General features: G+C 41.2%; 1 protein-coding gene across 14 annotated transcripts in view; it reads right to left on the reverse strand.

The window, feature by feature from the left end:
- The window catches only part of Tenm3 (teneurin transmembrane protein 3), a 2,741,632-nt gene that overhangs the window by 675,594 nt on the left and 2,039,765 nt on the right, over nucleotides 1-26,273 (reverse strand). For all 14 annotated transcript variants that reach the window (XM_060381770.1, XM_060381769.1, XM_060381766.1 and 11 more), the window contains one exon: nucleotides 20,489-20,570. The gene's annotated coding sequence lies outside the window, so the exon portion shown is untranslated. The remainder of the gene's footprint in view (nucleotides 1-20,488; nucleotides 20,571-26,273) is intronic.

The following is a 26,273-nucleotide window of genomic DNA, read 5'->3' on the forward strand; positions in this document are numbered from 1 at the left end:
AATCCCCCATAATACTAAGCATAGGTATTTTGGCCACTACATGAAAAATAAAAATAATCTTTCATCAATATAATTCACAAAGAATCAACATGGAGAGACATCTTCTGATTTTATAGCTAGGGTTTATTATATCTGTATATTTCTAATATTTAGACATGGATGCTACTGGCCATACCATTATCTTGAGCAAACAAATACTAAACTGTAAAAGAGATTCACTGATAAAAGCTGCATTTGTCCTCTTCATAGGTGTCCCGATCCTCTATCTCTAAATTTCACAAGTTATGAAAGGCATTCAACCATTAGCCCCAAAGTCTGGCTTGAGTGTGTCTTGCCAAACATATGCTAATAGTATAAAATGAAGAGGGGTGAAGAGGCAACCCCTGAAACGTTCACCTGGGATGTCTATAAAGTTTTCAGAATTTGCTATTACTTTCCTTGTTATTTTTCGACGCTCCAACAGTATAAGTAATTTTTTTTTCTTACTTTGAAAGTCACCCACAAACATAAAGGTGAGACAGTCGTCTCTGTGCTCCCCTATTGTGGTGCCTATTAGCTAAGTAAATACAAACATGTTGGCCCCTTTGGGAATATCCATTCAACCCTTCCGTCTTTGAAAAACAAAAAGGTTTGTTTGCTTTTATTTTATGAGCGTCAGTGTTTCACCTGCGTTTGTGTTTGTGCACGACGTGTGTGCTATGCCCACAGAGGCCAGAAGAGGGCGACAGGTCCCCCTGGAACTGGAGTTTCGGGAGGTTGTGACCGGCAATGTGGATGCTGGGAACAGAATCTGGGTATGTTGCAAGAACAGAGGACGCTCTTAACCGCTGAGCCACCACTCTCGCCCTTCATTCAACTCATCTTGACCACAGAGCTTATTCAGATGAGGCTGAAATCCACACAGTTTCAAAGATGAGGTCATAAACCACAGAAATGTAGTCATTCTTAAGATAATACTGGAGTTTCTGTATTAGAGATGTTTTCTTCAAAAGAAATGTATGTAATATATATATAATGTATAAATTAATACATACATCATATATACAAGTATTATACATTCAAAAGAAATGAATGTATTTATATATAGTACTTTTGGTTTTTTGTTTGTTTTTCAAGACTGTCTCCCCAGAGCTGGGATTAAAGGTGTGTGCCACTACACCCAGCACTCTATACAGCATTTAATCATTTTAGTGTGCCTTCTTTGTAATGGAACACCAAAATTGTCCCCGACTTATGCAAAATGACTACAATGTTTGTTTTAGGAATGTGGAAATCTAAAAGTCAGAACAGCAAAATGAATATGTGCTACACTTTGAATATGCATTTTGGTAAACTGATTAGAAATTTCAATCTTGATACATTTTTGGTAATAGAATTTCTTTCAGATATAGTAAAAATTAAAATATGTTTTTTTTAAAAGGCAAGACAAGGCTCAAGGAATCTGATAATGGATATTAAAGTCTAGTGTTACACAAACATTAGGCAGACCTGGGGGAGTCTTGTAGAGGAGTGTGGGGAAGGACAGAAGGTCCAGGATAGGACAAAAACCTCTCGAGAAGACCAACGGTGTCAACTAACCAGGGCTGTAGGGGCTCACAGTGACTGAAGCACCAACCAAAGAGCATGCATGGACTGGGCCTAGGCCCACGACACATTTGTAACTGATGGGCAGGTTGGTCCTCATTCGGGAGTAAGGGTCATATTTGACATGGACTCAGTTGTCTGCTTTTGGATCACTTTCTCCTAGCTGGGCTGCCTGACCTAGCCTCAATAGAAGATGAGGTACTAAGATGCCCTGATGCGACCAAATAGGCTGAGTTTGTAAGGGGGTGGGGGGCTCCCCTTTTCTGAAAAGAAGGGGAGGGGAGAAGGGAAACGAGGAGGGGAGGGTGGGATTGGGAGGACAGAATGAAGGGGGCTGCAAGCTAGATGTAAAATGAATAAATTTATTTTAAAATAAAATGAATAAAGGCTAGTGTTTTTGAAAGCCAACTAAAGGCAAGGCCAGCTAAAACTGGGTCTGAAGTTGCACATGCCTCATGTTTGCTCATGAAACAACACATTTTGGGATTCATCCTTGCCCCCATTGCGTTGCTGATGTTGTGTACCTCTCCCAGCAAGCACCAACCAGCCTGTGTCTCCACACTTTACTTCACTTTCATCTTGTCCCAGACACTCACTGGGGCTTTTGGTACCAGGGCTGACCTTTCTCCTCCTCCCTCACTTAGAAAAAAGCACGAAGGGCTGTGAGTTCTCCCTCAGAAGCTTTGGCTTTTAAAAAAAAAATAGTGAAAAAAATATTTCAAATTTCTTTCATCTGCTCTCATTATATGCTAGAGCACCTTGCCAATTATTTCATTTCTTCAAAGATTAAAATGTTTTTTTTTTCCTTCATAAGTAGAAGAGAAACATTTTAATAACCATAGATTAAGAACTTCAAATAATTTCTCAGGGAATAAAATGTTAACTAAAACATATTTGATAGAAAAGTATTTATTTCTTAGAGTTTTACACAGAATTAAAGACCTGCATCAGAGAGATATAAAGGTATTCAAGGTAGGGTGCTTATCGTTTTTATTATAGTTCTCTTCTTTAAGTGAAAAGGTAAAAGAGTATACTTGATAGTTAACTTGGCATTTCAGAAAGAGCAGCTTTTTTTTTTTTTTAATCTCTGTAACCATTTTTACTATATTACTTGCCAGAATCTAAAAAGCTATACTCGAATTTTACTAAATATCTTTAACAAGTTGTTAAATGCGTGGAAAAAACAAACACAGGCCCCTTACATAAACTCATTCTTTGACCCTTGATAGGTTTTACATTTCAAACACTATACCTAGTTTGCTGCTGTTGTGGTCTGATTACAAAAGACCGTATCTGTCCTTATATAGACTAATGTGTCCCCAGATGGGGGTGGAACCAGCTGAAAGAAGGGGGCCTCTGGGACAGGGCACCCTGAGGTTTCTGAGCCCAGCTCCGCGTCCTGAGCTCTTCTCCTTCCTGACTTTAGATTCAGTTTGACCGCCTCTCGAGTTCTGCCACCATGCCTTTCCTCATGGGCTGTGTCTCTTTGACTGTAACTCTAAACACACCCTTTTACCCCTAAGTGGCTTCTTGTGAGGTGTTTGATAGAAGGCACCAAAGGCTTCTGGTAGCAAACCTGCTCCTGGTTCTGATAGGCCATCAGCTGATAGCCACGGGGCAGTGGTTCTCAAGCTGGAGGTCGAAGGGTCCTTTCCACATCAGAAAACACAGATGTTTACATTATAGTTTATAACAGTAGCAAAATTACAGTTTTGACATAGCAACTGGAGGGACTCTGGCTGGCCTGAACATGGCAAACATGACTCTGGCAGGCCTTTCCCTTCAATGCCACTCCCTCTGGCTTGCTGAAAACCATTAGATTACATTCCTAAAGCCAGCCACTTCCTCCTCCTGAGGCCAAATACCAAAGTATTGAAGTCCAGCAATCAAAATACCCCTTTGGCTCACTTAATCAAAATTAAACACCTCATCCTAACATGGGGCTTTCCCCTAGGAGCTTTATAAACTGCCGTTTCCCTATGTGCCATGTCTGTCTCTTCTCGATCCAGAGGCAGTTCTTTGTCTCTGTCCATTCAGGGACAGACACCTCTCTCCCCTCTCCATTGTTCTCTTCTACTTCTCCCTCACCCTCTATCTCCTGTAGCTGTCCCTTACCTGGGCCCTTTGTTCCCCTGTGACAAATAAATCTCTTTTGTGCTGAGAACTTGGTCTTGGGGGTCCTGAGCAACAAGAGTACTTTTAAGGTTGGGGGGGGTCATCACAACATGAAGAACTGTATTAATGGGTTCCAGCATTAGGACGGTTGAGAACCACTGATATATAGCCCTAAAATGTGGTTTAGACAGAGGGGGGTGAGTGTAACCCAGTGCGGTTGTGTTCTTGCTTAAAAAACCCTAAAACATCTGAAATTTACAGCTCAAAAGTTGATAGAGGATAGTTTGAGAATTATTATGTAAGGATTTTATAAAAGTTATACTGTATGAAAGTCTCAAAGAATTAATAAAATATTTAATCAACACCAGAATTAGCAAGACCTGAAGTTCTGCCCTGCAACTTTATGATACAGGCAACCCCGTCCCGTAATTCCATTAAGATGGTTCTGTAGAGGGTCAGCAAAGCCCATGACATCCATGTCTTAAACACTGATTAAAAAAAAAAGTGATTAACCTGCTCCATTCCTTAAAACTTAAGGTCTTTTTTCTGAGATTCAAGGGTGCTGAATTTCTTGGCAGAAATTCTCCAAGGGGATTCCTGGCTGGGTCTTTGAGTCCTTTGTGGTAAAAGGGTCTTCTCATTATGTTGAATGTTATGCCAACCTGTCTGATTATTTAATGAGGGTAGTCGATGTGCAGGTAGAGAAAGGGCCATGCGACCAATGAGAGGTCACGAGAAGCGTGAGTCTAGGTACATGAAACTTTTTTTCCTTCTTCCTGAAACTCTCGATTTCAGTTTGTGTCTTTGTCTCTGTCTCCCTGCCATCCCTCCGCTTTCACGTTAAAATATTGGATTCTTCTAGTGCTCATTGGCAGTGTCTGAGGTCCAGGCTTTATTCTCCTCCAGGATCCGTTTCTCCTCTAAACATTTATCATCTAGTGTGTTGGATAAAGAGAATTCCCAGCAGTCGATTTTGAAAGGAAAGATAAAGTGTTGAGCATCTGAGCGTTGTCAGGTGCCCGTGTCAGTACCCGGATGCCTCCTGTTGACAATGATGGCTATCACTCGGGCATCCTGAGATTCCTCTATTCTGAACACTCTTCAGAAATCAGCCGTATCTGATTGTTCTTTCAGATCAAACGGAGTAGGAAGACAAAGTAAGCTGGGCATATTCTTTCACTCTGTACTTTGCTGTTAAAAGGGGGAGGAATTCCACTAGGACCCCCTAACTCAGTTTTAGCTATTACCAAACTTTTGTAAGAATCCCTGTCCCTCTCTCGATCCTCCCGGTCCCTGTGGCATACTCCACCCTCCCGCATTCTTCTGCCCTCAGCTCTCTGATGGTATGAACGTTTCTCTGCCCCTCTCAGGGTTGCTCAGTGATACTGAGCAGTGGCTGTGGATAACACCAAACAGCCAAAAGATAAACTAAAGGAGATTTGCTGTGTTCAAAGAATGCGCTGCGCAAGAATCTGTTCCAAAGCAAGTATTTAGTTCCAAACAGGGTCGTTTCTCTTTCCTTCTCTCCCTACCTACTCTCTCTTTCTTGTTTCTTTCTTTTCTGAGGATGGAACACAGGCCTTCATGCCTTGAAGTACGTGCTTTGCTACTGAGATACGGCCTTAGTACTTCATTCTTATGAAAAAGTAAAGGAGTTTTGCAATTTTTCCCAGTGTTACTCGTGGAACCTCTGCTACTGGAGTCTTTAAAATGAGGGATTATTCAGTGTAAAAAAAAAAAAAAACAAAAACAAAAAACAAAAAACAAAAAACAGTTGAGTTTGCTCTTGGAAGTGGGCAGTTAAGAACATCATCTAAGCCACGCCCCCACCCTCCCTGCGCCCCCTAACATCCCCAGGGAATGAGTTCTGTTGCTGGTAACTGAACTTCTGGAGAAAGATGATGTGGTAAAATGCCTGCCATTGGAAACAGCAAGGAAAATAACAGTGCGGTTGGCATGCTTCTTAAAATGTATTTCTTGTTGGACACAGGAAGTCGTTTCTCGCCAAATTGCAACGTGACATAATGTACAACATGTCAAAGTCACTGCTAAAATACAAATTGGAATTGAGCTGCGTACAGTTAGTCTTGGGTCTCTCAGTCAGTTTCGCACATTGAGACGGTTCCACACGCCGAGCTTATAAATTCTCGACTCAGACAGGGTTTTGGAGAATTTCGCAGAACTCAGTGGGGTCTTGGTGGGGAGACGGACATGTACCACTGAGTTCTTTAATGACAACTAAACAAGAGAACACGGCTCCTAATTCACTCACGCAGAATTCAATACCATAACAACAAGATTGAAGAATGCTGGTTGTCTTGTGCGAAACCAATTTTTGTGCTCCGATTTTTTAACTCTTCTATTGGCTGTTGACTTGAATTTGCTTCCTGGGACTAGATTCTTACCTTACATGTAAGAATGTTATACAATTCGTCTGTTCCCTTTTAATGTTTTCTACTATCACCATATATAATAGGCACACATTTATTTAAACAATACACGATATATAATGTACTTTGTACATATCACCCATACCCTGATACCCTCCTGCTTATACCGGCTTGTCCCCTCTTTTATTCTCCTTTATTCCCTAGACAGGGTCTCTTCTGATCTTATGTTACACGCATATATACGATTTATGTGTCTATATAAAATGTAGGACCCACAAACAAGAAAACCCATGTGGTATGTCCTTTTTGAGATGGATATAATTCACTTAAGATGATCTCCATTTGCATCCATTTTCCTGAATATGGTATGACTTTAGTCTAATGTTCTTGTGTGTGTGTGTGTGTGTATGTGTGTGTGATATTTGTGTTTGCATTTGTGTGGCTCACACGTGTGTATTGGTGGGCTTCCATGTCTGTGTACATGGACGCCTGAGGTCAAAACTTCAAGTCCTCTTCAGTTGCTCTGCAACTTGTATGTTGAGGTGGGATCTCTCAGATGAACCCAGAACTCATGTCTAGCAAGCATGTTTGGGGAGTCTCTGTCTTTCCTTGCTAAGCACTGGAATTACAGGCAGACTGTCACACCCACCCAGCATTACCGCTGGTGCTTGGAACCTGAACTCTGTTCCTCATATTACTGAGCTAACTACATAACCCGTTACTTTTCACTATAGCTGAAAAAAAAATTGTGAAAATCCTTTTCTGTATCTGTTTCTCTCTTAATGGACACCTAGGTTGCTTCTGTGACTCATCTCCTTTTGAGAGTGCTTCAGTAAGTACTGGAGTGATAGCATTTCTGTGACATGTTGATGGAGTCCTTTGGATAGAATGTGATGTGTGTCTTAATTCAGCATTACGATCTGAGTCATGCGTGTCTGTGACTGTCACCCATGCATCCAGAGAATTGCAAACAATATAGTGGCTACTAGCAAACTACTTTTGAATCCTACAAGATACCCCAGTGCTGGCTCCTACTCTAGCCAGCATGGATATTTGCATAAATGATCAGATTGTCAGCACTGTGGAGTGGGGAGGGTGAGTAGGGGCTTGTTAACTTCATGGCACTGTCAAGAAAGTTGTCTGCCTCTGTTGAGCGACAAGAGTTTAGCCTACCAGCCTATGATTTTAAGATTGGTAATTTGAAAAGCCAACAGAAAGAGACAAGGGGAGCTGGAAAGATGGCTCAGCAGTTAAGAGCACTTGCTGATCTTCCAGAGGACCTGAGTTCAGTTTCCAGCACTCACAATGGGTCATTCACAACTTCTTATAACTTCAGCTCTAGGGAATCTGACACCCTCTTCAGGTTTCTGAGGGGATCTGCACACACATGGCATAGACACAACAAATTCATACACATATACAAACACAGTCGCACACAGAGGCATATACACACAGAGACATACACAGAGACATACACAGAGATACACACACACATACACACACACATACACACACACACAAATAAAGTTTTACCAAAAAATAAAAATAAATAAAAAGAGGCAAAGATTGCCATTGTTCCATTCTAGGGGACTTAAAAAGTGTCTTCAGCATACATGGCTCCATCTAGCAAGGAGAGAGAAATGACTTTATTCTGAGACAAAGAGTGAGATGTATCACAAAAGAAGAACAGATGGCATATACAGGAGCTGAAGGAAGTACAGGCTATTTCAGGTTTGGGACCAGCATGGCAGGTTGGTGATGAGGGAAGTCTCCTGGGAACAGGTTTGTAGGTGGGGCTTTCTGCCTCAGAGTTGCACTGGCTGTTCCTTATCCTGGAATGCTCTTTCTCCAACTGTCACATGTCTTTAATGTTCAGCTTGAGTGGTATCTCTTCTCCCATGATCTTCCCTTCTAACCATCGGTCTTCTGCTATTTTCTGTCTAAATATCTGATCAATTTCTCTACATCACAACTGGTAGCCAATCAACATGTTTGTTTCACGTACACCATTGCTAATCGAAGTGCCACAAATGATCCCATGACTCTTTCCACTTTTTTCCAAACACTTAGCATATTGACCAACATCTAGTAGATGTATATTAGTACAACATGATTCTGTTGATCAAAAAGAGTGAATGAATCAAACATAGTGGCTGATAGGAGGAGTGTGGCCATCAGGGGGAGAGATGGGAGAGGTCCTTGTTATGGAGAAAATGGTATGAAGCGCCTGTATAGACTTGCCAAAATACTTTGGCCTGGGGAAGCACAGGGAAGATGAAAATGGTAACAAGGAATAAGCATGGAAGGGTAAATTAGGAGTGAATGCTGAGCTCTGAACTTTATTCTTTGGGTAAGTGATAATTGTTGAACTGGAGATAAACATTCTGGACCCTTTACGATCTTATATCTTCAACCTACAGACAGAAGATGGAACATATTGTTTGTTCGCGTGTATCTGTCAAATTGAAGATCCTTTGACCGGACCCATGGGCCTGAGAGAGAGTTGGTTGGAACTGTCAGGGGCCTTGAATTTAAAGTTAAATGAGTTTCAAGGACCTGCTGAGTCCTACAGTGTGAAGGTTCATATCAGGCCAAGCCCAGCATCTGAGAACAATTCAAGTCAACAGATTAAATGCCCCTAGGGTGTGCTCAGCCCTGTGGCAAAATACAAAATAAATCAAAAGCAAGATTCCCTGTTCTTATAGAACAGAAGAGATCTGCCTCTGATAGAACTGCTCCAAGTGACCTCTTTACTTATACATACATACATACATACATACATACATACAAGGGAATCAGGCAAGACTCAGGTGTCCAGACCCTACTCACAAAGAGCCCTATCCATGAGCTGATCTGCCATTCTAGAGACTATCCTGATGCTACTCTGGATCCTTTTGGCTATTGTCTATCCTTGTATAGAAAACCCAGGAAGGTAGCAGGAAGGAAGGCTGGATGACTGGTGGGTCATCCAACATTCCCCTCTGACACTAAGAACCCATGTTTTCCTGGGCACACTGTTTTAACAATCAGAATGGGTGACAGTTTGGGCACAGGTGCACTGATCAACTATGTGCCGTGTACCCGTGAAATGCTAAGCATTGTGCTAAAAGAATCCCAACCTTTCTTGGCTCATGTGAGAAACAAATGAGATAAGGATGGGGGAATTTGTGCTACAACTGCCAATTTCTGTGTAGATTATTTGAGGTTTGCAGGGGTGTTTGCAAGAACTGCTGAAGAATCCTGGAACTGTTATATATCATTTGGTCATAAAAAAAAAAAGTATTGCCGGTGTGCAATAAAAATCAAGTGTTTCAAATCCAAAAATGCAATGAAATGCACAAAGGTAAAAGGTCATCGGAGTTTTAGGATACTTTATAAAAACTGAAAAACCAGGGTTTAATTCCTGGGTATAAAAATATTTATTTTGGGGAAGTGAGCTTATACCTCCATATGGAGTTTGTTAAAACCCACTGCTCCCAATGTTCCCCTGTCTATAAAAGCGTATCTTTCAGCCCCAACTGCCTATGGGCTGTGTAAATATGTTGACTTGGTGGCTCAGGATGTACCCAGTGGAAGTAAGACTGAGGAGGGTGGGGAGGTACAATGATATCAGAAAGAAACCACTGCAGAGTACGAAGCAGGGTTAGGGGTATGGAAATGGGAAGAAAGCTAGAGCCTTGCTGCCACCAAACAGGCATCATTAAGCGGCCAGCCTTCAATGCTACAACAGACACTTAAGAAATGTTTCCTCCGGGTACAACATTTGATGCTGGCTTTTGGCTGCAGCTTTCTGTAGTCTAGAAGAGAGTACATTCTGTGTTTTCTTCACTCTTCTCTCTTTAACCCTGTGCTCTTGCTTCTGATGACATGATCAAAACCTAGCTGGGTTTGTCGGTGACACAAACGAAGGGTCTCTTTCCTTTCTAATGGATGTGTGCAAGTCAGGCTTTCCCATGCAGATTCTTCTTCTTGCACTTGATGGCATCAGGAGGGGGTTTCAGATTTGGTGCTGCTAACATTTTGGGGCTGGTGAGTCTTTGCTTTGATGAGTCATTCTATATGTTGCAGGGCCTCTAGTGGCATCTTCTGTCTCTACTTCTTCCAGGAAGCTATGAGTGTCACTTCTCCCAGAGGTACAGAAAGCAAAAAAGAGTCCTGCTATTACCAACTGTCCCCTAAGTGGTAATACTGTCCCTCTTGATAACTCTGACCTAAGTAACACTTCAAACTCCCTTTAAGCTAACCTTTCATGATTTATGCCTAACACAACTTTCTCATGAGAGAACTATATTGTTCTCAAAGTATTTAAATTCTCAGCCAGGCATGGAGGTGCACGCCTTTAATCCTAGTACTTGGAAGGCAGAGGCAGGCAAATCTCTGAGTCTGAGGTCAGCCTGTCCTACAGAGTGAGTTCTAGGACAGGTAGTACTACATAGAGAAACCCTGTCTTTAAAAAAATCAAAATTTAAAAGTATTTAAATGTTTAAAGCTTTGAAGCATTAATTACATGTTTGGAGGGACTGTTTTTTAAAAAAAAAAAATCATGAATAACATGCCCAGACAATATCACATTACCTTCATAGCAATATCAGCTCAGGAGATTTGCTAGGTGAATAAATGAGGTCCTATTTACTGATTGTTGCTCTTAGAGCCTGTGCTGTTGTCTCCTGTTGTTCAGGAAGTTGTCTCCTGGGCCAATGAGTTCAAGGCTTATGTTTTACAGAAAGGAGAATGTTCTACCTGTACCTGGTAGAACACACCTTCTTCCTACCAATGAGTTAGTGTACTAACCAAGAGCAACACAACCTGTGCAGTTAACGGAATGTGGGCCCTGCCCATTGCTCTAACAGGCAGACTCTCCTGCCACGAGTTGATCTCTGGAGACCGTTTGAAATCCCTCAGTGGTCTGCAGAAAAGAATTTTCCTTAAGTGGTCCTCTTTAGTCTTAGCAACATCAAGCTGTGAGGGACCTCAGCTGAATCACAAACGACTTTATTTGATGTGTTTTGTTTATGAGGTTTTTTTTTTCTCTTTCTCTATCTCTCTCTTACCATACTGAGAACTCATTGCGAGGTGCACCCATGTTTGATTCAGCTTTTATCACCTTCAAAGACCCTCTAGCCAGTCCACACATACCGAACGAAAGCGCAAGGTGAGGGAGCGCTCATGCCTTTAAAGACAAATTATCTAAAACACAGGTTGCACAAAACCTTCAATTTCCATGTATGAGTTAACATTTTAAGGTTGAAGGGCCCAATGCCAAGCCCTTGGCTCCTGATCGGCACTGTCACAGCCTTCAAGGATAGGTCTGTATAATCACAGATCTCATATATATTAAAGATAAACATTATTTAAGCCGTCTCCAGTGCACAATGATCTATTACTGCCTCTCAAATCCTTCTTAGAGTTTCCCTTTCCTCTTAAGTAGTAATCAGATCTCTGTTAGAGTGCCACTTTGCCTTGATTTTGAGGCTTGGCATTTAATGTAATTGTGATCTTAAAAAAAAAAATCTATAAAGAGCAGCAAAATGGCTCCTGTCAGTGAAAGACATTCTCCCGACTGCTTTGCGGAATGAACTTCCCAGCTGACTCTAACTGTTGGCGTTTGAATGGGCGTATAGGACCCGGGAGGTGACAGTAGGTTGCTGGCCACTCTGAAGAGAAGAATAGCTGGAGCACTTTCCCCGCCCACCTCCCACTGTCCCTTTCCAGGATAGAGGAATGGAACTCTTCAAACTGGCTATAAACCGCACTAAGACGGGTCTTGAGGTCAAAATCTGACACAGAAGAGGGAGTACTGAGCCAGGGCTTTCTTTGCACATCTCATTCTTTGGATAAAGGCCTATTGCACTTTTGTATAAATCTACTCTAAGATCATGCTCCCACCAAAGAACTTTTGTTCATGAAGTGTGTCAATGGTAAGTAATTGAACAGAGAGAAAGGATGTTAGGTAGATCTGTCGCCAGACATATAAATAGACGCACACAGGATCCACCACACAAATTGCCACTCTCTTCTTGAGCAACTCGTGAGAAGTGCCAGCTGTTGGCTGACTCCCCCATGCTATGTAGGTCAGGACGACATGAGAACCCAAACTGTATATAAAAAAAAAATGACAACAAATGTACCCTTAGTTGGTCCTAAGGAGTTATATAAAGCTCCCCTAATTGACCACATCAGAGGAGATTTTGAACTTCTTGCATGAAAACAACTTGGCATTCCTGGTGATCACACCATTTACAGCAAGGCTCACTCCGAGTGCCCCAGGATAATAGGGACAGTATTTTTAAATAAATGTGCTGCAACATGCAGGCAGAGTTCTCAAAGGCCTCATCTGCTCCCCTTTAGAAAGGTGGGTTGCTACTCTGCGGGAGAGGGGAGATTGGCTCTCGGGAATATATATATTTTCCCCCAATAAACAGTGCTGGAGAGGGACTTTTTTGGCACTTGAATGATATATGTGTAAAAAGAAAAACGTTGCCTTTATAGAAGCACAAAAACCATATCTTTTACTCTGAAGGTGCTATTCAGTTGAAGTCGCCTTTGTTAATTCAATGGGGCTTTGTTATGTTCACAAATTGAATTTTTTTTTTAAGACCTGGCTCTTCTAAAACTTACTATGGTGGAAACATTTATCATTATTAGCCTCATCTAGACGCCACAAAGTCGCAAGGGCAGTTCTCTGGTGGTAATTCTGGGTTGGGGTAAACATCACAGAATCTGTAGCATAAGGAAACAGCTGTCTCCGGGAATGAGGAAGGAGGAAGAACGAAATAGAAATGTATTGAAAGCTATGGAGCCAGTCTTTTCCTCTGATAGCTACTTATACATGCTAATTAAAATTCTTAATTACCAGGTAAGCATCCCTTTCTGGCTAATCCTATTCCATCACACTTGCCTATCTATCACCATTTGAATTACAGAATAAGAAAAATTGTACAATAAAGAGTTTAGGTAAAATTTGGGAATTGTATGAAAAACAATTTTTTTTTAAATGAGTTTTCACATGAAAGACTCTCAGTGAGTGATAGAAGACGTTGGTGAAGTTTATTTGGGTAGCATGTGCACGGTCACCACACTCTCCCGTGGGCTGTTTCTTGGAGCCCCTTCCAGGAGCAGGCTGGGCTACACAGGTCATGGTGTTCACGGGCTATGACATCTCTTACACGATCACAATCAAGCTCACAAACCAATAGATGAGTCAGCTTTCGAGAACTGTGCTGTACAAATAGCTTCACAATAAGGGGTTTTAAGCAGGGGATCTCAGGTCACAAGTACACTGCCCATGCATGATCTGGAGCTAAACACAGCAGATGGGTGGGGGGCAGTGTGAGTACAATATTGAAATCCAATACGGTCAAGGTCAAAGAATGCAGACTTCCTGCCTCCACACAAGGGTAAGAGAGTCAGTCTTGGCATGAGAAACCTTTTCTTTCTTTCTTTCTTTTTTTCTACTAGGAGTATGTTATTTTCCAAGAGAATAGTCCATGCAATTTTGCAGCTATTGATGGTTCTTTTACTACATACTAGACATGTAATATTGTAGTATTTTGTCTGTGCTGCAGAAGAATCAGTGAAAAGGGCAATGATAGTTTTTTTTTAATTATTTTATTTTATTTTATTTTATTTTTTTAGTACTGGAGTTTTCTGATGCTAGGCATGGACACTTAGCTTTCTCGCTATCCATTGTAGCCTGCCCCATTTGTCAGGTTATGCACTGCTAGTAATCTTCCCCAAAGTAGAACTTTTTATTCAGAACCTAACAAGAAAGATTGCTTTGCGAGAAGATTGGCAACTATCTGGATTTCCTGGAGGGAAAACTTTTGAATCTTTATTGCATGTCGCTCAACTGTCTCCTTGCATTGTGGCCAAAGGTAGAGAGAGCTCTGATCCCTTACAACAGTCATTGGCACTGTGTAGTCTCATCCTCTCACCAAGTTCAGGGGCTCATCATTTCTTAGTTAGTGAGAGTTGATAGAATCTAAGACCATAGCTGATATCTGCACTCTATTCGGAGAGTCTAAAGAATAGAACTTCAAAATAGAATCCTCTCTCTTTTTTTAAAAAAAAAGTCTTCAAGATTATTCACCATCAGGGAAGTAAAAACCACTTTTAGAGATCACCTCACTACAGTCAGAATGGCCATTGTCAAAAAAGCAAGTGACAAAGTATGTGTGAAGTAATGGGAAAAGAGAAGAAAATCTAAATATAAAAGTATGAGAAAGGATTAAGTGCAGGAAATTGACAAGAGTGTTGAAAGAGAATACACAGCTAATTGTTCTGGTTCTAAGTCTGTCATGGACTTTTGGTTTTGGTGGTAGATAATTGTGTAAAATAAAAGGTGATATTGAAAGTGTAACGTTTTACGTAAAGCTTCACAGAGTCTCTTGAATACCAGTTCTTACCGTATATAAATTCATTGAGTTGTATATAATTTGAAAAAAAAATAGAATTTTGCTTAGAACATGGAGTTCTTGTAAAAGTGATTATCCCCAATGAAATAGTAGGTTCCAATTGCAATGGCTGCTATCTACTGGCATTTTCACTTTGAATGACACATAGGTTCTCTAGAATAGTAACCATTTATGTTAGTGAAATCGTACTAGAGAGATATAGCATTCCCATTTTACAGATTAAGACACCAAGAGAGAGATGACTTAAGATCAACAACAGTTGGAATTAGAAAGTGATAGATTAGAAATACAAAGCTGTTTTGCATTTACTTACATACTTATTGTTTGTTGATTGGAAAACTAAAAGCCAGAAGGGTGCCTGCCCATCTAATCTCTGCAGAAGTATTTTTCCCCATTCCTACTTTTGCTGGTCTTGCTTAGTCTCGCCCTGACCTTGCTCTGAGGATTGCACGTTGAGAGGTTGTTTCTCAGTTGGCTATTCCTGATGTGGGCCATGCGCTGTCAAATTGAGCATTTTAGTTTCCCAGAGCAATCGGGAGGGCTCGGAGTCCTCCTGTTCTGCAGGGGGCGTGCTTTGACCGTGGCAGTGACTCTCCACACATCACAGTGGTAGGCCTGGTTTGGAGGGGCTGAAGTCAGGAACTCAGTCCTTGGGGTACAGGTCACGTCTGAGCTTACAGAGCCACTCGATGGCGTTCTACGAGGATCTTGTTTTTCCGCCTCTGCAAATTCGCCTCCATGGGCATTCAGGGGTGAGCTTTAGACCATGAACCTACGCTGGAAGCTATCCATCACGTCATTTTACAGGGAGGTTCCTGTCTAACGTTGAGAAAGATTATTACCTTCTAATTATCAAGGGCCGTTAATGTCTCTAAGCTAATCTGATCCCGGGCAAAACAGAAAAAAAAAAAAAAAAAAAAAAAAAAAAAACTTCCCAGTGGTGCTTTCTAGCTTGTTTTGAAGTGAGTTTGCCAGTCGCCCTGCAGAATTAAGGATGTGTTTATATCCTTGAGACAATCTCCCCCCCCAAAAAAAAATCCATTTATTCACTTTATAACTTCCCATGGCTAAATTGATATTCAAATTTAATTGACCCTTTAAAAATATGTAGTGGCCTAAGTATGGATAATATTTTTTGGGTGTGCATCCCTACTGTGTGCACCTTTATGGGGAGAAAGGTGTGAGGAGTCAGAGGACGAGCTGGGTATCATTCTTCAGGCGCTATCCACCATCCTTGTGTGACTCTTTCAAGGAGCTGGAGCCTGCTAAGTTGCCTAGGCTGGCTGACCATGGCGCTCCAAGGCTCGGCCTGTCTCTGCTGCCTGGTACTAGCAGGTGCATGCCACGGCACCCAGCTTTTTACACAGGTTTTGGAGATCAGACTCAGCTCTTCATGCTTGCAAGGCAAGCACTGTAGTGATTGAACTATCTCCCTGGCCATGGAGATAGTTATATAGATATAACTATCTATAACATATAGATATTATATGACATAATGTATGTATATATATATATATTAAAGATTTATTTATTAATTATGTATACAGTATTTTGCCTGCATGCCAGAAGAGGGCACCAGATCTTATTATAGATGGTTATGAGCCACCTTTGGCTGCTGGGAATTGAACTCAGGACCTTTGGAAGAAGAACTAGTGCTCTTAACCTCTCCAGCCCAATATATAATATATTATATATATTTAAACTTCTTTTTTCACCCCTATTCTATCATAAGTATTTTTATTAAAATATGTTTAGGTTATCCATTGTTTGTTTTTGCTTTTGTTAATGGAAGGCACATACGACTGTGTCTAATCAGAAGACAGACACAGAGATAGCATACTGGGAGATCTACAGAGTTTGCTCCAAACATAGACAGTCAAAGCATCCGGTCAGCCTGAGCACCATCTTGACTCAGGCCCCTCAAGACTCCCTGACATCAGATTAGAAGCTTACAGAAACTGCAGACTTTCTCTCCAATCTCTCAGGCCCAACTAGGAGACACTGGACCACACTCCTTACACTAGGCTCTGCTAGGACCCTATTCTTTCTGGAGCATTCAACTAGCAACTCAGCTCGGTGAAAAACTACTACAGTAGCTCACAAACTCGAAACTTTTCCTTTGCTCCAAATGCTGTGTCTGCAAAACACCAAAACATCCAGATGAAGAGGAAGATCCGCTGTCAGCCATTCTGATTTTTGTTCTACACAACAACAAACGCTGAACCACTTATAATCATCAGAATGGCTCACGATGTTTCCTGACATTGTTAATTTATGCTGTTTCTTTCATCTCATCCAATTCTCTGATTATCCACCAACTAGTGATATAATCAGCTCAGAAACCCAGGGGAGGGAGGAAGGGAGGGAATACTCAGTTTGAGCTTCATGTGGGCATTTTGGATCCCCTTTTTCTTTTGGCCAACACAGCAGGAAAAAACAAAGGACAAGGTTTGGTGCAAGCCAGAGGTTTTGCTGTTCTGTGTTTAATTTTATAAAGACCTGGAAATAGCTATCTGATTGAAACAGATACCCTTGGCTAATCTGTTACTTTCAGTAGTTTAATCCTTCACACCCATTTTGGAAAGAGTCTGCATAACATTTTATTTTATTTTTTTCATTTTTCTACTGACTCCTTTCAACAAGAACAAACCTTATGCCAGGGAAGTCATGCCACTACTCAGTTGCTGGTGCCATTTTTTTTTTTTTCAAACACCGTTTTCTAGTTTTTAAATTAAGGAAACGTTTCCGAGTATTTCTGTCATTTTGTTATTGTATTCTGCTTGTTTGTCTGTTTGTTTTACAGTGTCTTACAGAGTTCAGGGTGTCACTATGTAACCACAGGTAATGTCAAACTCCTGATTCTCTGGCCTCTTCCTCCAAGGTGCTGGGATCATGAGCAAGAGTCATCATAGCTGGCTTGCTTATGCACATTTGTTAGGCTTAATTAAATTATCTGAGTAGCCTTACAAAACACAGAGTGCATGACTCTCAAATTGAGGTATCCCGTTTGAAACCTGGGCATTAAAAATATTTTCTCTCGCTGGTCTAAATCAGAATAGGTGAACTCCTATTAGTCTCTTTAATGAGACAGAGACTTTTATCGTTTTGTTCGTTTTTGTTTGTTGCTTGCATTTAAAGAAAAAAAAGTGCTTTTCCTGGGCTGGAAGGTGCATTGTCGTTCTGCCTGATTTGGGAAGAACTTGGAGGTCTGTGGATACTACCCCTTGTCTCCTTAGCAGAATATATGCTTATGAGTGTATTTTATAGGCGGCCACTGACTTAAGTTACGGCACATGAAGTGCTCTCCTTCAGTGCCTATCTCAGAGGGACTCTAAACCATTCAGGTTTATATATTAGCTATTACAGACTAAACGCTTGTCCTAGAGAACCTCCCAGTATAGGAAGGGTGGTTTCTATGAATAGACAAGAGAAGGGTTTGAAGAGAGGGTACTTAAAAGACAAGGGGAGACGGGCATGTTTTATTAGAGTGTTATTCAAGGGAAGTGTTTTCTAACGTGAAATGCTGGAGACTCGAAGGAGTTTCACCAGCAACAGTCTTCAGGAAACCCGATATTGTGATTGCAGGGAATTTTAGCTCTTATATTTTAGCTCTTCATAGCAGAAAACACACAGATGACTACACTACACTCGTGAATTTCTGACTCCTATCAGTAATAAGAGGATCCGTGCACCTAATTTCTGGAATTCTTTAGGAATGATAATTTATCGTTTACAATGGAACTTATTCTAAAAGTGTCGTTTGCTTGATATCTATTGTGAAGCTCTGCAGACAGGGCTTTTCCACATCATCATTTGTTAGAAGGTCAAGGGGGTGATTTGAGGGGGGAAAATCAGCAAAGCAACTTAGACAACCCGTTTCTTATTTAATCTACAGGTAAACATTGCATGCTCACTTTCCTGGGCCATTGTTCCGTATGTGGTGTGTGAAATGTAACGCTGAACTAGCCAAGGACCATGCGTGGACTGTACCTAGGTCCCCAACACAGATGTGGCTGACGGGCAGCTCAGGCTTCATGTGGGTGCTTTAGTAAGTTCAGCAGGGGCTGTCTCTGACATGGACTCTATCGCTTGCTTTTCAGTCACGTTCCCCTAGTAGAGCTGCCTTGCCAGGCCTCCACGGAAGAGGATTTGCTCAGTCCTGATGGAACTTAAAGTGCTAGGGTAGGTTGGGGGGGCTTCCCTGTATGGGGGGGAGAGGGAGGAAAAGAGGAAGACTGGTATGGGGGGAGAGGGAGGAAAAGAGGAAGACTGGGAGGAGAGGAGGGATGGGGCTATGGTAGGGATCTAAAGAGAATAAATGAAAAGAGAAAGAAAAAAATGCAATGCTAAAACTCTTTGCAAGGATCTTACAAGGACAGTTATTGAGGAAATGAGTGATAGTGAATTATCAAACTCTACCTTCTATTAACTGCTTTTGTGTTAACAGAAAAACACAACGAAACAAACAAACAAAAAAAACCAAAAACCCTCAGCATTACCTAAACTGAGGTCGAGGGAAGAAAGATACTCCACATGCAGGAGACGGCACACAGCACGTAGTTTTGATTAATTACCCAGCAAGGACATACGAACGTATATGCACGCTCACAAGAGCGCTTATTAGAGGCCCTCTTATCACTTTTTCTGAGACACCTTAGGGAAAAAGTAAAAACTGGTGCCTGGGAGGGATATTAAAAAGAAACAACAGTGGCCACTGCTATTTTATGTAACAAACCAACCACAGTTTTATTATTGGAAATTAAAAAAAAAAAGATAAAAAAGAATTATCCTGTCCTCTTTTACAGGAGGAAAAACAAAAGAATTCTTGTTACAAATACTGAATTTATGTGGAATTCACATAAATTAAGGAAAAGTCTCTTGCTTTGGATACAAAGTTAATTTAAATTCGGTAACTTGAATACAAAATAGTATTAGTGAAAAAGACACATCTGATTGTCTGCTGACACAGAGTTTTAAGCTCTGTTCCTGGCCTCTCAACCTTTGTAGTGATTTTTACATTACAGGGTATAATATACTTGAATGACTAACCTGTGCAAACAGAAACCTGTGCAAGTAGCTTACTTCCCCCCCCCCCCCATATAAAATCTTACTATTCCTATGTACTGGTATTTTACACCGTTTCCATAATTAAAAAAACAAAAAACAACTCTTTGCTTCATGGGAACTCAATGTTGAATTGTATTAAAAGAAGAAAACTGTCAATTGGGAGAAAGCAAGGAAACTCAGAACTCGACTCATTAAGCCCAATGAATGGTGAGTGTTTGAATGATTTGCGCTGAGAACCCAGATCTCCTGGAAATACCACCTAACACACACATTCTGAGCAGAACACTTGTCACCGTGCCTGTTGTAAATTCTTTTCTTGCATCTTGGTGGGAGACACTTCCCATTTTGTGGAAACCCTTCAGAATGTGATTTTAAATGAATCTGTTCACAAGGTTCAAAGCTTTAAATTACTAGACCGCGGTTACCATTGAGAACGCACTGAGCAATATCAGGAAGGGAGGAAAAACACAACCAGGTACAAGTTGAATTCTCTAAGGTCGCCATGTAAGCGCTTCTCAGAAAGGATTAAGACTTCCGGAGAACAAGCAGGCTCCCAAACAATTCACTTCCAATAGCAGGAAACACATACATACTCGCTTGCAGTCCATTGTGCTTGGCCTACTTTATGTTGGTAGCTGATTCACTCTGATTTTTTTTTTTTTTAAAGCAGAGGTTCTGTATTTTAGAATGACCACATTCCTTTAGTCATTTTGTGGTATCAAAAACACAGTGCAAATCCAACCGGCCATGCTTTTTATAGGATCGTTGAAATAATTGATTGTGAGTGGTGAGACCCAGGCTCAGGGGCGGCGCAGCAATGTCAGCCCTGCTAAAGTAACTTGCTTTGTCACCACAAACAAATTGTGTTCTGTAGGAAGTATCCCTTCTGGAGACATTTTGGTCCCCAGGTCCACTTACCTTCTCGCCTGCAAAGAGGTCTTCAGTTCCTCTGCTTGCACTGAGATTCCAAAATTCCTTTTGTTTTAGGGAAGCTGCAGATCTGGAATAGAAGACACGGGAAAGATATAAACTGAATTGAAGGTTTATTGATATTTCATACGGAAATTTAGGAGTCTAAGTTCGAAAGTAAAAGCTGAATTATAACAAGGTGGATTGCTTGCTTCTGAGAATGAAATGGGAGAAGTTGGTTAGCAGTTACTATGCCAGGTAGCAAGGGCCTGTAACATCTGCTATTTGGGAGGAAGAAGCAGGACGGTAAATTCAAGGCTTGCCCGGGCAACAGAATGACTTTGGACAACAAAGAGAGAATGTATCTTAAAATTAAAGGTTAAAAGAGGACTGAAGATCCAGCTGAATGGCAGAGCACGTGCCTAGAATGCTCATGAGGGCCTGGGTTTAGTCTCCAGGGCCATCAAGGGGGTGGGGGAAGCTCCCTTAGCAGTGTGCAAAGTGAAGCTTGATTTTATATACTCATGCATGCTAAGTCACTTGGCATTTTTTCCTGAGGCATAAAAGGAAGAATTTCATGTGATTCCTTTACCTTTCCAAAAAGCAACATATTGAGGGATTTACCTAAGGCTTGCCACCATCCTATCTTGTTTAAAGTCCTTCTTTCCCACATCCCCAATCCCAGTTACACAGGATGTAGGTTAGAGCAAGTGGCTGGAGATACCTCAGGATACATCTGTGTTCCTGAGAGCGACATTCACTACAGCATGAACTGAAAGTGTTGGTGGCGGTGTGCTTTGCTGAGGTCAATTAGAAACGAGTTGCAAGAGTTTACTTTTGCATGGCATTTAATCCTTGTAAACCATAACTACACTTAAGACAAACCAATTCCTTGAGTTTCTTCTTTTAACATTTAGCCCCTTGGAGTTATTCCCATGTGTCAAACAGTGAGTCAAAATCTCTGTGTTTCTTTTGTTTCTTTCTGTCACCATACATCAAGGACCAACTAACCAAACAACATTGACGACAAACAAACACAAAAATGTAGAGGAGTCAAGAGTCATAAAGATAACTCTGACTTCTCAACAAGGAAGGTTTTTGTTGTTGTTGTTGAGAGAATGGTTTTAATACAGAGACTCAAAGCACAATTTGTAGGGCTCAGCCTGAATTGGAGACACCCATATCTTACGTTTTTCTCAACACTTAGGAAACACTGTGGAAGAAGGGTGGAAAGACTGTGAGAAGCCCTAGAGAGACTGGCATGATAGGCCCGTTACACACACGGGCTCACAACACTTATGGCTGCCTGCACAAGATCTGTACAAGATCAAGCCGGTGAACATTTCCTCACGGGTGGGTGGCAGGATGGGGCTGAGTGTGTACTGGCTGAGCAGCCTGTGAAAGGTCATAACTGCTGAGGGAATATCCATTCTCTGCAGTGGTGTGACATATGGTCGGTCACCCCATGTTTCAGTGGATGGCTTTATACACACTCCCAGATGACCAAATTGAGTTGGACTCAATGGCTTATAGAAAAATAAGAGGAGAATAGGAGAGGAGGGGAGAAAGAAAAAAAAGAAGACATAGGATGGATATATATTACGTTCACGTATGCCATTACCAAAGAATATATATTTTAAAATTTACAAAAACATAAAAATAGAGTTTAGCTCTGCATATTGCTGACAATGCAAATTGATGCAAGTATCAGGAAAGGAGACATTAGAAACAACTACTTTTTCAGTAAGCAGGCACATTTTTTTAAGCACAAGTTGAGAGGTCTGGTTTGTTTTGAATTATGGGATTGGGAGTCATAAAAAGAGCCTCAAAAAAAAAAAAAGAGAGAAAAAAATAGAGTCTCATTCTTTTTATAAAACTGTTTTTTTTTTCCCACGTCTTCAGACATGAGTTGGTATATATGAGTTTGGGTACACACGTGCCAATATGGATGTGTGTGATAAAGAGAGAACAAAAAGGTCTTGCTTCTTGCCCTTTATTTCATTTGAGACGCATGTTGTTCCCATGCTTTGTCCCCCAGGCAGGCTGGCCTGGGACCTTCCCATCCCATGGTAGCAATACTTGGATTACACATGCACACTCTTCTACCAACTTTGCATGAATTCCGGGGATTTGAATTCATGTTCTCACACATGTGTGGCAAGCGCTTTACCCACTGAGCCATCTCCCCAGTCATACTGGGTAGAACCCTTCAAGAGATGGGGAAAAGATGGTTTACAGTATGAGAAAACATCTTCCCGAAAGGGACTGGGGTGTGTGTGTGTGTAAAAAGAAGGCAGTGAAAGAGACAGGAAGCAGGAAGTCTGGAAAGAACGGGAGCCAGAGCCAAGAAGTCACTTGGAGTACAGGAGAGATTATTCCAGAAGAAAGAATTGGTTGACAGTGTCCAGTGCTCCAAGAAGGTTAGAAAAGGTGAGAGTTGGTGGAAAATCACAAGAGCCGACATCCCAGAATATTTCTAACTTCAGACACAGCTGGGAGAAGTTTGAAAGAATAATGAATGTCAGAATATGACCAGGAAAAGAGTATAGGGGTGATTCAGAGCAGAGAGAAATGCTTTCGTGGGAGGCTTCTGGGTGGCTAATGGATCCATCAGTGTGAGCACACCACAAAATGGGAACACCAGCAGCAAGGGGCAGCCTGCAGGGGTCCGAGGAAGTGGGTAGATGGGGTAACAAGGACCAACGGTTGGTGGGGAGTTTGGCTCGGGGAAAGGAAGAGGAATATCACTGTCATTGAGGTGGTGGGAAGTTGTGCCTGGATAGAATATGTGGCCTGAGAACGTGGGCAGTGTGGGGGAGGATGGGGAAGGTGACCATGCCGTGTGGGTAACAGTTACAGATAAAGGACACAGAAGATCGGGGGTGGGGGGGACCAGGGCGCGTGAACAAAACAGCTCCATCCAGACTCGAGGCATCTCTCATGATTTTTCCCTTGTGGTTCTTCATCAGCCAACAATTGAGAAGGTAAAAGAGTAGAGTAGCTCAAGATAAGGGTTTTCTCTGAGAAATACAAGGAGGCTTATACAAGAGACCAGAGAACCAAGACTGTGCACACTGGACCAACAGCATTACTGATCCGTTAAGTCCCCCCATCTTCCCATTTCTCCCTCTCTCCTTTTCTTTCTTCTCTTCCTTTCTCTTCTCTTTTCTTTCCTTTTTTCTTTTCTTTCTTTCTTTCTTCCTTTCTTTCTTTCTTTCCCCCCTCTCTTTAATTTTTTTAACTTATTGCTTTAGTTAACAGTTATTTAACAATATTAATGGATGATTTTTATTATTTTAGGTATTTTGCAAGTTGCCAGATGGGAAAGGGAAAATGACTTTAAGATCAAGAGGAGCCTGCTTCTTGGTACCTTTTCCTTCCTATATTACAGTAGCTACTTGGCTCTCCCAGGCTCAATCTATATGTGTCAAAAATGTATGTGTATGTGCTTGAGGATTTATAGCTATGTGGTCATATATGTCATAATATCTCCATGCTTATTTCTCACATTGATTAGTATATTTTTTTTCCACATAATGGTTAGTAGAAGTAGGATGCTGTACAGGAGTCTCTCTGTCTCTGACTATGTCTCTGTCTCTCTGTCACTATCTCTGTGTGTGTGTGTGTGTGTGTTTTCAGTAGCTTACTTGAAAACCTTTTTACTCTTCATGGAGATGGCTATGTGCCTAGCAGTGCTGCTGCAACACAGCCTGTAAATATTCATGAACCTAGTGGAGGGAGCATCCTAAAAAAGTATTCAGAGCCTGGGGGAGAATGGATGAGGCATCCTGTTATTTGAAATGGATGTTAGAGCAGGGAAATGTAATCCACTCATAGACTGCTACACACACACACACACACACACACACACACACACACACACACACACACATGACAATCTGTAAGCACAGATCAGTAGTCCTTTATTGAAGGAAGGGACAATGGAAAGAAGAGAGAAAGATAGCAAGCAAGAAAGTAAGCAAGAAAACAAGTCCCAAAAGTATCTGGACACTCATGTTGGCATCACCATGCTTGGGGAAGAAAGAGGTAAATGGCTCAGCTCTGTCTGTGCTATGGATCTCTAGGCAGCGACTCTGACTCCAAACTTGGAGAGACTTTACCCAATTTCTACAAATCCAGATCCTAATCTCATTTTTTTAAGATGTCCATTTTAGAGTTTCTTGTGGAAATTCAGTAAGTTTACAGCTTAGTGCTGGTCTCCAGCTGTCAAGTCAGTCTCTTTCACATGACAGCTGTGTCCTTGTGACCTTGAAATTGTGTTAAAGTTTCTAGGCCTTAATTGGTTCCCTGCACAATAGGATGGAATGATACCTTCCCGTGGGTTTTGCCAAGACAAGGATAAGGTGAGTTAGCATTTGTGAATCACTTAGTAGAGAGATGGAAAATCTAAAAGAGGCGCGTAGCATGTTTGTAAATTCTCACATGCCCGATTAAAGGGTGGCTAGGCTTTAAGCATTGCACCGTGACGCTGTCCTACAGAAACGCGTAGCTCTCTGTTCATAGCTATCCCGGAACTCATGTGTTCCAATGGTGACTGTCTGGGCATGGCTAGGTCATCCTTCCACACTCTTTCATGCAGAGGCAGGAAGACCAATACATTATGGTGAAGGTGGGTTATATAGTATGACTTTGTTTCAACAACAACAACAACAAAAGCAATACACAAACCTTAAATAACTATAAATATTATTTTACTTACAATTAAAAATTAGAACGTTAAGTTAAAAATAAGCATAGCTAGTTTTAAGATAACTGAAAATTCTAAATTAGACTTCTTTGTGTCTTAGTCAGTCAAGTCTTAAAAAAAAATCTTTTTAAAGACCAGAAACAGAGTCTTGATTGGTGTGAGAGAATTTCAAAAGATTCTTGGTCAGTGGATGCTTGAGATTGATTGGATTCAAATGAAAGCAGTCATAGTCTTTAGAGCCAACTAGCTTCTCAATTAGCATGGGCTATCTTGAGACAAATGACGCAGAGTGGAACAGCTCTGCTGGAAAAGTGCAAACCCAGACAAAGTAAAAAGTCCAACAGTAAGGAGTTATTTTTTTTCTCATTTCCTCATAGTTGCCCCTGTCCCTTCAGGGTGATTAAATTCTCCGCATCTATTTAGCATCTTTCAGTGGTGCGCACTAGGGTTCGGTTTTATCATGAATAAACCCTGGTAAGCTCAACAATGAGACCCAGATTGTTTCTATGCAAATTGGTTCACTTAGCACCGTAAACGAACACTGTCTGCATACAAAGTTTAACGATGTCAATGGAAGCAGACAAATAGTATCATTTTTTTTTTTAAATGCCATTCTTTTGCTTTGGAGGTGAGGGTTCAGTTTTATGCAGACACCATCGAACTGATGCCAGGAGGTTGTGTCTTGTGAATGTACAGCTCTTGACCAGGTATGGTAAGGTGGCTCACAGAAGAATGCCAAGCTGCACTCACAGAGTGTCTTACAGAGGAGTGTGGAGGTAGGTACCTGTATGCAATATTTACAGTTTCACAAGTGGAAGAATGCATATATATATATATATATATATGTGCTAGTTTTGTTTTCCCCCATTCTATTTATTTCAGACAAACATGAGAAAGATCCATTGCTTTCTTAAAAGCACATGACACAGAGAGGAATAGGCATTTCAGGAGAATTCAAGCAGTTCCCAACAAATCGTCAACTAAACCCACAGAATACTTAACAGCTCTGTTGACTGTCACAATTATCTCAAGCCACAAATTGATCTCGACTCTTATGACCAATGAGATGGCTCAATACATTGGTGT

Source organism: Meriones unguiculatus, chromosome 4 (assembly GCF_030254825.1).
Source record: "Meriones unguiculatus strain TT.TT164.6M chromosome 4, Bangor_MerUng_6.1, whole genome shotgun sequence".
In the NCBI taxonomy this organism is placed as follows: Eukaryota; Metazoa; Chordata; class Mammalia; order Rodentia; family Muridae; genus Meriones; species Meriones unguiculatus.